The following is an 18,362-nucleotide window of genomic DNA, read 5'->3' as shown; positions in this document are numbered from 1 at the left end:
CCAGTATGATTTTTAGTTGAACTTTTGTCTAACTTCTATATTTCCCTCTTCTATTCCTTCTACCTAATTAGGAACATCTTCTGCAAAAGGATTCTACTTCTGGAAGTCCTCTTCAATGCTACTCTTCTTCCTACTTCTTCAGTCTCATAGGACTTGGAAGAGGATTATCACATCTCTCTCCCTTCCCCCCCCCATGGTTACTTTCAACTCGTTCTGCAACTGTCATTCAAAAAAACCCATTTTCCTTTTAAACTTGTGCCCAAACATTGTACAACTCTCTTTTGACCATGTAGCTGTTATCTACAATCTCCTGGATATTTTCCCATCATTCTGCATGACTGCAGCATCTGATTCATAGTCTTCACTGAAGTGAAAAATCTGAATTGAACAAAAAAACAAATAAAATGAGCATTTCCATGTACGTAGTAGAACAGAAAAGGATCATGATTGAAATGGAAATCTCTATTAAGTACTACTTGAGTTATTTAAAAAGTACATTAAAAAATCAACTTGCAGTTATCACAGTTGTCCTACTTGCCTGTGCTTTTTTTCCCCTGGACTTCTATTCTCTTCTGTGCATTTTTTCAAAACTTGTATGATCCTCTCCTCTTCTTTATTTTCTTTCTCTTTGTGTTTTTTATTACCATATCTAAACCCACCCTTTCCCATTCCTCTCATCTAGAAAATATGCAAAGTCAAGTAAAACTAATTTCACCTTAGCCATGTCTAAATAATGTATGTAGTATTTTATATCTTGAGTCCATCAAGTTACTGTAGATAGTAGGCATCTTGCTGCATTATTGATCATCTGAAACAGCAGTTATCAAATTATACCCATCCACCAAAATCATGGACTTGTTTTCTATTGACTAGGAGCTAATAGTAGTTTTTATATTTAAAAATTAAGGTTTATTGTACTTAAAAATGCAAAAACCATTCTTACCTCTGGCCAAACAAAAACAGGAACCAGGTTAGATTAGATCCACCAGGCTATAGTTTGTACCCCTCTCTGACTTCCAATTATAATACAAATATATAATTATAAATATATAGATATTTTAAGTCTTTCAAAGTTATTTTTCTTTATAATATCCTTCTTTATTCTGTCCTTCTGCTCCTTCACTCTAAATCAGTTCATGCAAGTCTTCCCATATTTGTCTGACTCAGTCCTTTAGTTATGTCTTATGGTTCCATTAAATTTATATGTCAGAATATATTCATCAATTTCCAAATTGATTGATACATTCCTTAATTTCAAATTTTTGCACTACAAGAACAAAGCTGCTCTAAATATTTTTTGTCCATATGGATTCTTTTTTTTTCCCATTCTTTGATCTCTTTGGGGGTTATAAACTTAGTAGTGGTATCTCTGAGTCAACAATTATGTATAATTTAATGACTTTAGGGCATAGTTCTGAATTGCTTTCCATAGAGGCTATATTAATTCACAGCTCTACTACCAACAGTGAATGATATTTTTCTGCAGCCCCTCCAACAACTGTTATTTCCCTTTTTTCTTTTTTTTTGCATTTTTAGCAACCCTATGTGTGTGGTGTAGACTTTTGAGTTGCTTTATTAAGTTTTATTGCTCATTCCATGTGAGTGCTAGGGCTCCCCGAGAAGCTGATACTAACATAATGGTTTTCTAAGAGTGCTACCTTAAAGAATGCATAGGACTCCCATGCTTGCTAGGATGGAGTATGAGATTACAAATACTGCATGCTTTCAGAGCATAAACATGGAAGGATCCTCAAGTCTCTATTCCTCATGTGTACATGAACAAAATTATAACATTAGGTGATTGCAAGAGATCAAGAAGCCAGTCTGATCTACTCTTTTGCCAGACAGGATTCATCTAAGCTAGTCTAGATTAAGATGATTCCTTTTGTCAAGGCCTCTGAACAATGCAATTCTACAACTTTGCTTAGGAACATTTAGTGTTTAGGAATACTCAGTGACAGGCAGGAAACCTTGCCCTACATCTAACCTAAATTCCTCATGCAGCTACAACAATTCTATCCCCTTCAGAATTTGAATAAATATAGTCACCATGTTTTGTAAAATAATTCTTTGATGAGTATCATATAGTCTCCCCTTGGCATCTGCTTCAATTCCTCTAGCTTTTCCTTACAAGTCATATCTGCTGCCCTATTATTCATCCTTGCAATTATCCCATCAACCTTTTTCAAATTCTTCATTTCTCATTCAAGTTGTAGGGCCAATATACTTATAAGGGTCTCGTCAGTGGTGAGTACAATAGGATTACTTAAGTTATTATAAAAAAAGAGCTATCCAAATCTTAATAATACTGTGCACAAATACCCCTTTTGCAACCCTAGATATTTCTTCTTGTTCATGGAAAAGGGCTGGTTCATATTTCAGAAAGATGAATATAAGATTCCACAATATTACAAAATGACTCTCTTCCCAAATGTATAGATATATGGAAGCATAGAGAAAATCCCTCCAAGCTGACCTATAACAATGAGAGTAGCTTTGGAAAAACAAAAAGCCCCTACGGTAGTGACATTTAGAGGCCTTAGGTCCTTCACATGCCTTTATCCTTCCTATTCTCTTATATTTTATGTGAAAGATTTTGGTTATTTCACATGAAATGCAACAGTAGCTACTTCTGGACTTGGAGCAAGAACCTGGCCCAGATCTCAGGAAGCCAGTGTAAAGGAAAGTGATACAAGAAGTTGCTCACATTGGAAACAATTCAGTTGGAAAGAATTGTGTGTCTTGGTTCTAAATCCTTGTCAACATGCTGATTTTTCCAGACACCTGGTTTTGGGAGTGATGTTCTTAAATGTCTCACCTCAGAGAGCTCCAAGCCTAGAATCTAATAGTACAAATCCTATTTCAGATAAGAACATGCTGTGAGACATTTTAGTACCATCTTGACATGCACTGCAAAAAGACAAGATCGCTAAACAGGAAAAGATATTACAACTTTAAATATTTAGAGGATCTTTTTAATCTTGACAGACTATTGAATTCACTGAAACAACAGTTAAAGCTTAAAACTGAAGAATAATAAATAGCATAATAAAGTTCCCAGATGGACATAAGAAATATTATTGAATATGACTCATAGCTGTTTTTGTTGTACACTGAAAACTACATAGTGATTAGTCTCTCTGTCTGTCTTTGCTATTTATTTTAAGATGAATATATTGAAAAAAATTCTTGTGATTGTTAGCTAAACATTTGTAGCTTATAACTGTTAAAGGTTTTTTAGGGGATGGGGTGGGCACATGGTATGTTTGTGTTTGTATATATGTTGTTATTTATTGCAAGATTAAAAAATAGACTTGGAATTGGAATTGTAGATTCAAATTAGAAGGCACCTTGGAGGCCATCTCATCCAGAGTCTTTAATTTATTGCTGAGGAATTGAAGCTCAGGAGGGTCAAGAGATTTGTTCAAGACCACACAGATAGGAAGGATTTGAACTCAAGTGATGTGACTCTAGATATAGAGTGTATTCTTTCCACTACATCTGTGGATTGTATCAGTCAACAGCCAATTGTCTAGGCAAATCAAGGCTGTGTGTAATGTGTGCATTTGATAATTTTAGTTCTCTCGCACTAGAACATACTGAAAGGGTTATGCAGGGATATGAACAAGAATAACCAAATGCTGTAAATTTTCATTTCTTTTCCTTTCAAAAAACAATTTTACATCAGAAATTTCATTGTCTGGAATATTTAGCAGGTTTTTTAAAAAACTAAAGCTTTCTTTTTTAATATTAAGATATTAGAATACTTAAGAAAAGTTTATCATATTAATATTATTTTGTAAATTAGATCAAAGTCAGGGCAGCTAGGTGGCACAGTGGAGAGAACACCAGGCCTACAGTTAAGAGGACTTGAGTTTAATCTGGCCTCAGACACTTACTAGTTGTGTGACACTAGGCAAGTCACTTAACCCTAATTGCCTCCAAAAAAATAGTCTCCTCTCCCCTTCTCTCTGAAACAATTCTCTCTCTGTCTCTGTCTCTGTCTCTCTCTGAAAATGTATATGCATTATATACACATATGTATATAGTCATACAGATAAATCCTAAAGAGGTACGTAATCTAAACTAAACTAAATTTGAAGTACGCAACAGTGTTTCAAGAACCTGTTAAAATTCTGGGGGGAAAGAAATTCCTTTAAAAGCCATCCAAAAATTAGTGATATGCTGTATGCCAAGATAAGGTCAGAATAGGTACATGATTTATACATGGAGGATGATATCATAAGCAAATTATAGAAGCATGGAAAATTTTACCTGTCAGATCTAGGAATAAGGGAATAATTTATGATCAAACAAGAGAGGATCATGGGAAGTAAAACAGATAATTTTATTACATTTAATTAAAAAAAGTTATTCCACAAACAAAATGGCAATGCCATCAAAGTTAGAAGGAAATCAGGAAATGGGAAAAAAATTACAAGTTTCTCTAATAAAGGCCTTATTTTTCAAATGTATAGAGAACTAGGTTAAATTTATAAAATTAAAGTCATTACCCAAATTGATAAATGGTGAAAAGATATGTAAGATTTCAGAAGAAGAAATCAAAGCTATTTAGTTGCATATTTTTTTTCTAAATTACTATTAATTAGAGAAATACAAATTAAAATAACTCTGAGATACCATATCTCATCTCTCATACTGGTTAACATGCTAGAAAGGGAAAGTGGCAAGTAATAGAGGGGATGTGGAAAAATTGGGACATTAATGCATTCTTGCTGGAATTGTGAACAGGTCTAATTATCTTGAAGAACAATTTGGAACTATGTCCAACGGGCTATAAAACTGTGCACACCCTTTGATCCAGCAATACCACTGCTAGGGCTATATCCCAAAGTGATCAAAGAAAAGAAAAAAGAACCTACATGTACAAAAATATTTACAGTAACTTTTGGTGGTGGTAAAGACTTGGAAACTGAGGGGATAGCCATACTTTTGGGAATGCTTGAACAGGAGGTATATGATTGTGATGGAATACTATTGTGATGATAAATGATGAGCAGGATTGCTTCAGAAAAACCTCAGGAAGATTTACATGAACTGATTCAAAGTGAAAAGTATAGAACCAGGAGAACATTGGACATAGTAAAAGCAATTTTGTAACAATGATCAACCCTGAAAGACTTAGCTATTCTGATCAAGACAATGATACAAGACAATTCTAAAAGACTTGATGAAAAATGCTGTCCACTTCCAGAGAGAGAACTGATGAACTCTGAGTGTAGATTGAAATATATTTTTTCTCTCTCTTGTTTTTTTGCAACATGGCTAATATGGAAATATATTTTACATGATTTCAAATGCATAAAAGATATAATATGCCTTCTCAATGTATGGGGGAGGGTCTGGAAGGAGGGAAAATTCAATACTCAAATTTTTAAAAAAATATTAAAATTAATAAATTTATTAAATGAAAACAGTGAAAACATTTTTCAATTTTATGAGAACTATTTGTTTCTTGATATATCTTCTGGATATGGTAAAGTCTAGCAAAATATACTCCCATAATTTCAAATAAATAAATAAAAGGTGGTACTGAATGTTTCATGCAAATGGACAAAATATCCAATGTGGCATTTTGTAATTAATGTAAAGGACATATAAGAGAATTATAATGATAACTCTTATAAGTTACATCTTGCATATATAGATTTAAAATGTAATGTATACATTAATCAGCATACTATCTTGTGGTATCCATACACAATAAATTAGCACTACTATTTTAATCACTTGCAAAACTATTGAAAAATGGAGCATATTTGACTGAATCCAGCACGTAGGGAATTTTTTATAGAACTATAGAATTTGAAAGGGTCATCAGTCTTAATTTGAAGACTTCTAATGAGGAAGAAACCCACTATTTTCTGAGGCAATCCATTATACTTTTGGATAACTGTAAGTATTAGGAAGTTTTTTTTTTTACTCTCCTCCTCCTTTGGTATTAAGTACAAATTTGTCTCTCTCCAACTTCCACCTATTACTTTTAGTGCTATACTTAGGGGCAAAATTCACTGAGTTGTAAAGATCACCAGAGTAATCCTATTTCTGCCTTGTCATGCTGTGGCCATATTACATGAATACTGGACTGGTATTTTCTCACTAACAATTATGCTGGTATGAGTTACATCTGAAAGCAGCATGGAAGATAAAGCAGTTACATTAGGTTGTATAGAAACAAGAGTTAGGTGAAAGATAAATTAAATATTGCAAAGCAAACCTACATTTTCCCCTTGCTTTCTGGAAATGTATCAATTCATTATTCACTAGATTTAATGACAGCCCTTTACCACAGACTAAATTACAACATTATTGTTATTGGAAAATAATAATAGTACTGATAGCAACAATTACTATGATAATAACAGCATCATTAACTTGGCATCAGAGTCTGCCTCAGTATTTGTATAATAGCAAATAAGAAAACTGCAGTATATGTGTTAGAGATTTTTCAGTTTTTGTGAGCTTTACACTTGTTTAAAATTTTTCTGAATAACCATGTCATAAGGCCACAAATATCATTTAATGGAATAATAACAATGATAAGTAGGAATGTATATAGGTTGTTCAGGTTTTTGAAGTGTTATCTCATTTTATCCTCAGAAAAGAATCTGAAAACAAAAGCAAAAGGAAGAAATATCACTGATATAAGATCCAATGTAATTATGAACATGAGTCTGGACTAAGGAGTTCCCTGCTTTCTCTTGCTAACATGTTGACTTAGTTTCCATGACTGTATCATTTCCCAAATACTGATCAGTGATTAATTATTCGATTAACCAATATGTACTTGCTACAAACCTAGTATGTGCTAAGTCTCTGTCGTTAATTTGCCATGCAACCTTTAAAAAATCATACTTTCACCTTTCTGGGATTCCTTTTTCCCAGGCATTAAAAGAGATAGTTTAAAGAAGATCATTCAAAGGTCCATTACAGAACAATGAGACTGTCTCCATACAGCTATGTCTGGTGGATGATGAAAAGAAGTTTAAAACATGGTTTCTGCCCTCAAGGATATTATATTCTAAAGCAAGACAGATAAATAGATAGATAGATACATAGATAGCCAGATAGAGATATATACACACAAGATACACACACATACACACACACACACACACACACACACACACAAAGAGCACTGTAAGTTCCATTCATCTGGAACATATTTATTCCCATATAAAATCAGAAGATAGAAAAAAAGAAAAAAAGAAAGAAAGAATAGAAAAGAAGGAAGGAAGGACAGAAGGAGAGAGATAAAGAAAACAAATGTTTTGTTATTCCTTAAGATGACTGTAGTTGATGCTGGGAGGAGCCTGCTTGGATAGTAATAAGTATATTCAAGAATATATAAATGATTTACCAACAATAAGTACAAGGTTCCCAAAGCAAACCATTACCATCCCTCCCACTACAAAACAGGCATTAAATCAAAATAATATTTTTAAGAACAGTTTGATAATCAGTCTGAAGATCTAACAGTAAAAGTAGAAATTTTAAAGCAATAACTATGACAAATTCTCCTTATAGAAAAAGAATGCTCATAGTTAACAAACTGCTTTGTTTTCTGAGCTTTGAACTTTCAACTAGAGTAAAAGGAGGAGAAGAATAAAAGAACAAATTTGAATCTGTCAGTATTCAGTGCAACGGATACCAACCTGTTTACCACAAGCTCTCAAAAGAATGGAAGAGAAATAAGTCATATATAAAGGCAAATCATAAATTAGGCTATAGCTAAATGAGAGAGACCGGTGGAATCCAAGAAATGCTTTCCTCGTCTGGTTATAATCCTCTGAACAGCTGCTGCCAAAAGCATGACCACACAAATAAAGTGAAGAGGACAGATGATAGACAAGCAGAGTTAGGTTTCAGGATAGATCCAAATACTCATCCCCGTAGTCTGAATCTTTGGAATGAAGATTGATCTCTTTGGAAATAGGTCCTATGTTATACTCAGATTTCTATTTTCTTACTTAAGTACTAGGAAGAAATTATAATGCCACCTGAAGAAATACAGTAGAAAATCTTTTAAAAGAGGAACAAAGGCAACAGAGCAAATGCATTTTTTTGAATATGAAACTGGCACATAAACAAATGCATTTCAATTCAATTAACTGTTAGGTGTAAGGTACTGTGATTAAGTGTTTGAGATACAAAGTCAAAAACAACATTGTGCCATAGCTTCATAAGCTAATTAAGCTTAGGAAGCCATCACAAAGAGTGCCATAACTAGCAATTTTGGCATCCAGGGAAAGCAGCAATAAACGTTATCTCAAATCAACCATGGTGGGTAGTATAGTTGACCTGTCACATGAGGAGACCCAAGGATGGACTCACTCCTCTCTCGGGTATACAGAAACCCCAGGTTCACCAGTTAATACTAAAGAAATTCTGGAGGTACTGTAGAACCACTTTTATAAGCAGTATTTTAAATGTGATTCCTTAAAATTTCTTTTTTTTTCCTTAAAATTTCTGTGTTCTTAAATATAGTCTTGATCTTTATACCTCAATTAGGTCTCTGCTATCAGGCTTATATACAAAAGCAACAGATATGGCACAACACTAACTAGTCAAATCCAAATGGATGACCTGACTGTCACATTTAACTTTCAAAGTAGGGCTGGAAGATACATGTGCTCATGCAGGGCTTTATCAGAGAGTGAACCTTATATTGTCAAGTATAGTATATGACTACTACAATGACTATCAGAAACAGTGAGAAGACTTCCTGTTTGACAGTTGTCATCACTGAGATTCCAAAGTCCCTTTATCATCAGCATCATCTATCCTCATTCAATGTGTTAGTTCCAGGAAAAAGGTACATTAAATCTTCAAGGAAGGGCATATTTACAGGATTCTGCATAAAGCTGTCTCATCCTTGCAACTCTTTGTACTGTTTTCAATGTTTGTGTGTCTTGTTCAAGGTCAGTGGCTTTTGTTGCTGGCCTCAGAGAAAGCTGCTATATTTATGTTCCTAAGGGATCAGGATTTCACTACTGAAATCCTGCTAGTCCTCATACTAGTCAGACTGGGAAAATTTCTCATTAGCTTGACCGACTACCAATAAAGCTTAACTCATATTATGATGAAGACAAAACAAATCTGAGACCCAAACTTAATTAGAAGGAAAAAAAAAATCAAGTGATTTAACCATTGACTTTTCAGTGAAAGGTGGTTCTGAATTAAACCCAATTCAATAACTATTTATTAAGTATCTACCATCTGCCAAGCATTAGGGATAAAGCTAAAAAAAATGACAGTCTCAACCTTCCTTTACTTTACATTTTAATGGGGCAGAAGAAATATATTCACAGGACAAAATATATTCCATGGACGTGCAAAGTGACTAAGAGTAGGATTTGGAGAGATCAAGAAGAGTTTCCATTAAGAATAAGTACTTGATATAAGCCTTAAAAGGAAATGGGGATTCCTAATGTCTGAGATGAGAAGGGAGTAAATCCCAGAAATATAGGACAGTCTGGGTAAAAGCAGAAAGGTGAGAGATATGGAAAAACTGGGAAACACCACATAAGAATGTTTGGCTAGCATGTGGAGTGTAATATAAAATATGTCTAGAAAGGCTATCACTGAGAAGAAAAAAAAAGCCATAAAGTCACAAAATCACCATTCAATTTTGCAGTCCAATAGATGTGAAACACTCTTCGTGACAGTATACTATGAGGTGTTACAGTGTAATGAAAATTGTTATCAATGACTGGAATAGCAGAATTTCCACAAGTATTGTTCCTAGAAAGTACACGAGAAGAGTAAACCAAATGTTTACTCTACAGTCAGATACTGAGCAAGGCTAGAAGCGTATTCAAGTATCCACAAGTGAATCTGGGTTTGGCTCAAGCAGTGGATTCCAATCTTCTGTATATGTTTGCTATGAGGTGATTCTTCTGCTGCCTTCTCCTCTGCCTCCCTGCTAGTGAAGTATTTGTCTACAAGAATCTAAAGAGGTTGTTTCAGACAACACTGACTCATTCAAATGCAAAAAAATGAAAAACCAGTAGTATAAAGAGGCAGCTGACCTGGGTACTTATTCTGGTTCTGCCACTAATTTGCTATGGTACCTTGAACCAGTCCTTTCACATATCAGGGCCTGTTTTCTCATTTATAAAATGAGGCAGTTGCATTACATGACCTTTAGGGTTCCTTCCAGTGTAAATATATTGTAATTCTATTAGCCTTTGGTCTAGAAAATGTTCCTCAATTTTTCAAAAATGGATAGTTGTAAATTAAAAGTGGTAAAGGTAAATGGATGATGGAATTCAATTTCCAAACAAAAATACCAATGTCCATAACCAATTAATTCTGACCACCACAAAACATATTTGTTATCTCACAAAACCCAGGCCATTTCAAGAATGATGCATTGCTCTCTTTGGGTTGGTTACAGTATCTTACCTAGATAATTATCTTCATTGATTCTGATTATTATTTCCAGTACACTGACCAAACCAATTTCCTTAATTTCAGAGTATTTTCATTTGCTTTCAGTTAATATGAAAAAATCCTTAAAATTTCCCATTTTAATTTGTGTATTTTTACATATAATAATTAAACTAAATACTGTAGAAATAACTTCAATAATGGGCACTTTAACTTGGTGTTTAACAGAAACTGACACCAAACTGACACCAAAAAAATGTTTTATATTTGATACACTTATAGAAAAATATACAAATTGTTACCAATTGTTTTGGCCAAATGTCCACATTGGCCTTCTTTGCCTGTCCCCTAGAAGACATGAAACACAATCCTGTGTTCCTAATATTACAATAACATAAAATTGAAAGTAATTATCTAAGTAAATAAATATTATTGTTGTATTTCACACTTATATTACCTTCAAAGTTATATAGATCTACCTATCTGTGTATCCTTATCCATATATATATATATATATGGATATATATCCTTCTATCTATATATACATTATATGAACACACATTCATATATAACATCAAAATATATTTCTACCAGTATAATTTTAAAGAACTCTCAAAAATGATGTGAAAATACACTGGAAACTCACTATGATGTTATTCATTATGAAGTAAGTTAATCTGGATTTCTACCACTGGGATATATTAAAGGGATCTCATTTCATTAAAAGAATGCCGTCTTGCATCAATGAGAGTTAGCTGAGTGCCACATTTGAAGTCAGAAGATTTTGGTATGAATCCCAATTCAGCCATTAGCTGAATGACTCTAGAAAAGCCACTTAACCTCTCCAGGTCTCAGTCTAGTCTTCTATAAAATGAGGGGGATAGACTAGTGCGTTTCTCAGGTTCTTACCAGCTGTGGAGCTTTGATTCTATAATCCTAAGGATGGCTAAATTAGACTCTAATTTACAAATGTAACCACATTTTTCAATAAATGCCATTCCAGAAAGATTAACCTTTCTCCCAACTTGATGATAGGTATATGCATGCAAAATATTTAGAAATCTATATCCAGTACACAAACAGAACATACACACTTATACCTCACAGTGCAGTGGGAAAAAAGCTATTTTTGGAGTCAGTGGAGCTGTATTTAAGTCCCAGCTCTGCCATGTGCTGTATATGTGACCATACACAAGCCATTTAAACTTTTTGAGACTCAGTTTCCTTACCACAAAATGAGGGTGATGACTTGATGACCTCTAAGGTACCATACATCTCTAAATCTGATCTTATGGTTCTTTTTTGTTTGTTTGTTTGTTTTTGTTGTTGTTGTTTTTGCTAGGTGATGGGGTTAAGTGACTTCCCAGGGTCACACAGCTAGTGAGTGTTATGTGTCTGAGGCCAGATTTAAATTCAAGTCTTCCTGACTTCAGGGCCGGTGCTCTATCTACTGCTCCACTTAGCTGCCCCCTGATCTTATGGTTCTAATGGAGTATAATATCTCTTACTTAACCACTTTTATCACATTATTACATAAAGATGTATTTATATAGCTTTAAACACCACTGACTTACAATTTTCAAAATATTAAATCGTTTACAAGAAATTTAATGTTGAACAACAGCAAAACTAAAATTATTTATCACTATATTTAAATCAGTTAATTTAAATTAATAAACTATCATATATTTTTAGTCACACCTAAAACCCCATCAAGATCCCTTACTATGTCATATATTTTAATCAATGCCAAGAGACTGAATATAGAATTTGTGACCAGTGCAATCTAAAGTTCCAGACTAAGTGACCTGAGCTTGAAATTGACTTGTTTTAATTTCATTTTCATTTGAGTTAAAAATGACAGCAATGGCTCTCAGAAATCTTTTCAAAACTTAATCAAATGATATTTAATTATAATGACTTAGCTTGTCTTTTAACAAGACATGAGAAACTGTATCTCCTTCCTTTCTTCACACAGAGGTGGAGGATAATGAATATGGAATAATGCATATGTAGTCAGGCTGTACCAGTATATGGACTTAGGTTATGAAGAATTTATTTCTCCTCTTATCTACTTTTTTTGTTGTCACTATCATTGCTGTCATCATCTTCATCATTATCACCATGCTACAAAGATTGGTTTGCTGGATAGTGAAGGGAAGAAGGAAATATTTGCAAATAAAAGTGATGTAAAAAACAAAAAAAATCAATAAATTAAAAGTGACAAAAGGAGTCCTTTCTAATATCATTTCCCTCCAGAATCATATTTTTTTTCTGTTCATGAGGAATTAGTGACAGATTTGAAGTTATGATGGGACGTTTTTCAGTCAATTCTAGACTTGATTTTAATTAGTTGAAAATTAAAAAAAACCTCTCATTACTATCTAAGGAAAAGGAGTGGCCTTACTCAGAGTTGGCATATCTGGAACTCTGTGGGGAATGACATGAGGGGAAAAAGAGAGGACTCTTGACACAAAATAACTCTTCTACAATGTCATGGAGGTGATAGTAGGGAGTATTTTTTTGAGGGGAAGGATGCTTTGGCTAATAGTATAAATACACTTGGGAACCATAAAACATTAAACAGAGCTATTTACAGCAAACATTTTGTTCTCTCTCCTAGATAGTTAACCTGAGCTTGATGAGTTTAATTTATGGAGGGCATCTAGGTGCTCTCTGACCATTTTTCACTTATCTTGAGTTTAACTCCCTTTGAACTACTTCTGTTCACTTTTCAGTATGAAATATGCTTTTATTGGTCAAAACTAGAATTAAAGAGTTAAATAACTGAGTTTTCTGAAATTTTACAATCTTTCCATTCATTTTAAGCAGTAGTCTTTTTCCTTCTTTGATTTTTCTATGACCTACAAAAAAAGCTTAAAAATACTAAAAACTTTCAATATTTCCTTAGGTTTCACTTCCAACATATTTATTCAGATTTATAATGTTACTAAATTTTATCTTTCTAGGGCCAAAAAAAGCTGTTTTGAAGTAATTCTCAACCACTGTCTCTCCTTCCACCTTTTACAATAACATTTTAAAAATCAAAGCTGGTCAAAAAAATTCCCCATAAATCCATACATATCTCTCTCTCTTTTTTTTTTTAGAAAGTGCTTTCTTCTGTATTGGAAACACTTTTGCTTGTGTTATGTGAATTTTGTTCTTAAGAGCTTCCCATCACTTGGGCTATAGAGTTCTAGGTTATAGGAACTTTTTATAATCTTTCCAAAAGTATAGATTATGGGTTATACTATTCCTGCCTTTACTCTCTTTATAATGAACTCTAAATTGTAGTAGTCACTCCTTCTACCAGCTCCTTTTTATTAATTAGATTTTGGTCTAAAATAGAATTTTTGGCTTCAGTCATCCTGTAGAGAAGAATTTCTGTGGGAGAGAGGGTGGTATTTGATCTTTTCCTGGTCTTGAAAGCAAACTAAGTAGGTACCTGATACTTTACCTCTCTGTAATGATTAAGACAGGGTACTGCAATGGAGAACTGAAGAGATGAAGAAACTATGAAGAAAACAAGACCCTAAGGTATATGGGTGAAACAGCGCCAAGAGGTAATGATAACGACAAATTTCAACTCTCTGTCATATATATTATCTTTTATGCTTTATTCCTGTAAAGTGATTAATGAATGACTATCATTTTGTCTATTCCTCATAAAACTCTATTAGCTAAGTAATGAACAATTAAGCTAAATAATAGTAAGCTTTGAGGTTTACAGAATTCTTTATAATGAAATGAGGTAGGCGATGCAGGTGTAATCCACACTTTACAAATGAAAAAAAAAACAGCAAAAAAAAAAAAAAAACCCGAACAAACAAAACTGAAGTTCCAAGAGAGTTAAGCAAGTTGCCTGAGGTCAAACAACTAGTTACTTAGCTAGATCAATACTTGATCCCAGATTTTTTGATTCCAGGTCCAATGGTCTTTCCATTACAACATATTCCTTCAAATGAGAGTTAGGAAAGGTGGGGTAGTAAGCCTTATATTACAATTATATCCAGGCTTGACTTGATTTTTACTCCAGTGATATCATCTCTCTCTCTCTAAAATTTGTTAAGTACTATTGCCTGATATAAAGAATATTTCTAATGTTATCCATAGGTAATTATGGATATTCTACAAAATGTATTTTAGTATGTTAAATAATTGTAAACTTTTGAAATATATTTGTTAGAATATATTCCACATTTTTGCTTTTTCTTTTTTATTGTTAAAGATTTTGAATTTGAAGTACATGAAGTAGTTTATGATGTAAAAGGAAAAAAAAAACTGTTTTAAAATGTAATCAAAAACATTTGAAAGTTGCTGTAAATCTCAATCTCCCTGCACAAAGCTCCTGTCAGGAATTAGTAGTGGTTCTACATAAAGGAAGATTTTTTTTTACCTACTCTGAAAACCTTCAATTCCATGCACTTAAAGTTTCCTATCATGCATAGATGGTGAGCAATGAAGGAAGCATGAAACTTCAAGACTATAACTCACAGAGCTGGCAAACAGAAAGCCATTAGGCATAATCAGTGGTCTGGTTCATCAGAAAGAAATGGAAAAAGTGAGTACAAGATTGTGAATTCTGATGTTCAGTGGATTTGGGTACCTGAAAGGGCCATGCAGGAAGAGTGATTAATGGCGATAAAATTCACTTTCTTTTATTTTTTTAAATATTTTACAAAGTATACTTGATTTTTTAATAAAAATAATAATTGGTCTTTGGATATTAAGTAATTATTAGGGAAGCACCTGCATAATGACTGGTAAGTAAAACTTTTCCTTTTTATTTGAACAGTTTCCAAAATAGATGGCATGATTTCCTAGATATACCAACATTCCAGGGAATAAGATGTGAATTCCTGATAAAATACAAGAATATAATTATAAACAAGTACAGAAAATATCAGCAAAATGACTCTTGCATAGATTTAATGCCACAAATAGTTCTTACCCAAATTTACTTAGAATTAGATAAAAATCAATGTAAAAAATACCCCCTTAGATTAAAGTAGAAAGTCCAGAACTGAATCCTAGAAGATTTAACTGAAAACTCTATGAATTCTAGAACAATAGAAGTAGAAAGTGCTAGTTTTCTTTTAATATCAGTATTAGATACAAAGAAGGAGTAATTATCACAAGCTCTCCCATATCAAATAAGCTGTTGAGAAATATGCCTATCTCAATAAGGAAGAATCGGAATAAAAAGTGAACTTACTAACTTAAATTCTGATAAACAATAAATTATACTTTTGAAATTTTAGAAGACAACCACCAGATAAGGTACCTTTCCCAGCTATGGCTGGAGGGAAAATTATTAACCAAAATGTAACACAAAGGCAGTCACCAAGCATAAAGAAAGATGATTTTTCTTATAACAAACTGTAAAACTTTTATGTAAATAAATTTAATACAACTAGAATAAGAAAGAAAGTAGTCAACTGGTGAAAAAAATAACAAAGCTCTCTGACAGGAGTCTAATATCGAAGATATATAGGCAACTAAAGAAAATATGTAAGACCAAAAATGATTATTTTGATTAACATATGAATAAACAGTTCTTGCAAAAATAAGTACAAACTATTACTAAGCATATCACAACTAATGCTTCAGATCATTACTAATAAGAGCAATTAAATCAAAACATCCCTGAAATTTCACTATTTACTATATTTACCAATCAAATTGGTAAGGATGAGAAAAGATAGGAATAGTAAATGTTGAAGGGGCTGTGGAAAGATGGGTACACTAATATGCTGCTGGGGGAGTTAGGAACTGGTCTAAAGTTAAACACTCTACAAAGTAATTTTGAATTATGCTAAAAAAGTAACTAAAATGCCCACACCCCAAGACCCAGAAATCCTATTGTTAGGCATATAAAGTAAAGAGGTCAATGAAAAAATGAACAGTCTCATATATGGCAAAATATGTACAGCAACACTCTTCAAAGAAGTAAGGAAATTGAAGCAAAGTAGATGCCCATGACTTGAGGAATGACTAAGGATTAATATAATTGAATATCATTGTGCTATAGTAAACAATGAATGTAATGAATATAGTGAAGCATGAGAAGAATTATATGAAATTATTGGAAGTGAAGTAAGCAGACCCAGGAACAATAGCAGTATAAATTGAAAGAACAAGAACAAAACAAGAAAAAGTGAAGACTGAGAAATTAAAATGACCAGGGATATATGTGATGTATAAGGCATAAAGGCACTCTTTGAGAATGCACATCCTTCCCTTATTTGCTGAGGTGGGAGACTTTGGGTATAGAAAACTGCATAAATAGCCAAACTTGGTTGAGGTGGGGGTTAGTAGTGATGAACTATTTTTTTTTCTTTTCCTCTTTTTTAATTCTTTATTATAAGGATGCCTGTCTGACATGGAGGAAAAAGGGAAATATTATGGAATGTAAATAGTATTAAAAAGAAACGTAACAAAATATAAAGGAAAAAAGTCTGTCCACTTATCACATCTCACACTTTAACATGTAACTCCTCTCTTTTTTTTTTTTAAGACTGACATAATGACTGCATATGTTGAACACTGACTCCACAAACTTACTTACTTAACTGTCATACTAGACAGATGCCCATTTTATTGTCATTCAGTTGTTTCAGTCATGTCCAATTCTTTGTGACCCCATTTGTGATTTTCTTGGCAAAAATACTAGAGTGTTTGCCATTTCCTTCTTTAGCTTATTTAACAGATGAACAATTGAGGCAAACAAGGTTACGTGACTTGCCCAGGATCACATAGCTAGTAAGTGTCTGGGGCCAGATTTGAACTCAGGAAGGTATCTTCTGACTCCAGGCTCATCCAGCTGCCTTCTAGATGCCCATACAAATCCTATGTGATATCTGTAAACCAAAATGTGTGCCAGAAGAATCTGGGAACCATGAGTCCATTCTTGCACTATGATTTTCCTTTTGCCTAATTAGGTGAATGGTTCTACAAAGGCAGGCTGAGCAGTAAAATAGAAACAAAAACAATACTATAAGTATATATCCTACAAAACTGTAGGGAAGAAATTTCTGCATCCATTAATTTTCTTTTACAGAACAAAAATGATCTACTTTGGAAAATAAATTATGTTTATGTAAAAGGACTATAACAATCTAGGGATAAAAATAGTGTAAGTTTTACATACATGTTCCAGGTAGAAACATCAAATCAAGCCACTGGACCGGGCACTGTGCTGTATTTCTCTTCTTGAAGGAAACCTATAAAGGGTATAAAAGAAACACAGGAAAAAAGGGGAAGATTAGATTTCCATAAAGGAAATAAGAGAAAAATATGAGACAGTAAATCCTTTATAATATAACACTTGCAAATCAGAATAACAAAGAGGGGCCAATAAAAGGTAATTCAATGAAAAAGACCTGGAGAACACTTGTAATTGATAGCAATCACAGTTTGCAAAGTGTTTTACTTACGTTAAATCATTTTGATCCTTACAACAACCCTGTGATGTAGGCCCTCTTATTATCCCCAATTTACAGATGAGGAAACTGAGGCACACAGACTCATCCAGGGTTACACAGTGTTTGAGATAGGATTAGAAATCAGGTCTTCCTGATTCTAAGCCCTGAATTCAGTTGCCCCCAAACTTTCGCTATTGATGTATAAGGTAGAAATTGATATAATCATAGAATCTTAAACTTGACAGGGAACTTAGAGGGCATCTAATCCAAAATCTACCTACTTAAATGTGTGATGCAGTGGATCTAGCACTGGACCTGGAGTCAGAAAGACCTGAATACAAATCTGGCATCAGACACTTACTAGCTGTGTGATTCTGGCCAAGTAACTTAATCCTCTCTCTTCTTCAGTAGTTTTCTCAGCTATAAAATAGGGATAATAATTGCACCTGCCCCTCAGGGTTGTTGTGAAGATAAAATTAGATAATTTTTAAAGTGCTTAGCCCAGTGTCTGGCACATAACAGACA

The 18,362-nt window shown here is 33.4% G+C and overlaps 1 protein-coding gene across 2 annotated transcripts in view; it reads right to left on the bottom strand.

The window, feature by feature from the left end:
• Positions 1-18,362, bottom strand: part of LOC114049960 (muscarinic acetylcholine receptor M3) — a 607,675-nt gene that overhangs the window by 266,791 nt on the left and 322,522 nt on the right. For both annotated transcript variants that reach the window (XM_027871443.1, XM_027871444.1), the window contains exon 3: positions 17,564-17,636. The gene's annotated coding sequence lies outside the window, so the exon portion shown is untranslated. The remainder of the gene's footprint in view (positions 1-17,563; positions 17,637-18,362) is intronic.

Source organism: Vombatus ursinus, unplaced genomic scaffold (assembly GCF_900497805.2).
Source record: "Vombatus ursinus unplaced genomic scaffold, bare-nosed wombat genome assembly UNPS02014798.1, whole genome shotgun sequence".
Taxonomy (NCBI): Eukaryota; Metazoa; Chordata; class Mammalia; order Diprotodontia; family Vombatidae; genus Vombatus; species Vombatus ursinus.
The sequence above is the reverse complement of the archived record's forward strand: the minus strand, read 5'-3'. Positions and strand labels throughout refer to the sequence as shown.